Source organism: Trachypithecus francoisi, unplaced genomic scaffold (assembly GCF_009764315.1).
Source record: "Trachypithecus francoisi isolate TF-2019V2 unplaced genomic scaffold, Tfra_2.0 Lachesis_group6, whole genome shotgun sequence".
Lineage (NCBI taxonomy): Eukaryota > Metazoa > Chordata > Mammalia > Primates > Cercopithecidae > Trachypithecus > Trachypithecus francoisi.
In genome coordinates, this window is record NW_022681471.1 from 83681172 (window position 1) to 83681431 (window position 260).

Sequence of the window (260 nt, forward strand, 5' to 3'; positions counted from 1 at the left end):
TAAGTGTGGTGTGATTTTTCCTCAGACTGTCATTTAAGATAAGATTTCATAATACAGGAAAACAAAGGTGGGACATCTTTACGTCACATTTATTACCACAGTCGACTGCAGCCTTTTATTTCATAACACTGAGGAAAATAATATTATCATTTCCTTATTTATCTTTCTTGTTTGCCTGCTTCAATTGATAACCTTTGTATTTTTTTTTATTATACTTTAAGTTCTAGGATACATGTGCACAACATGAAGTTTTGCTACAT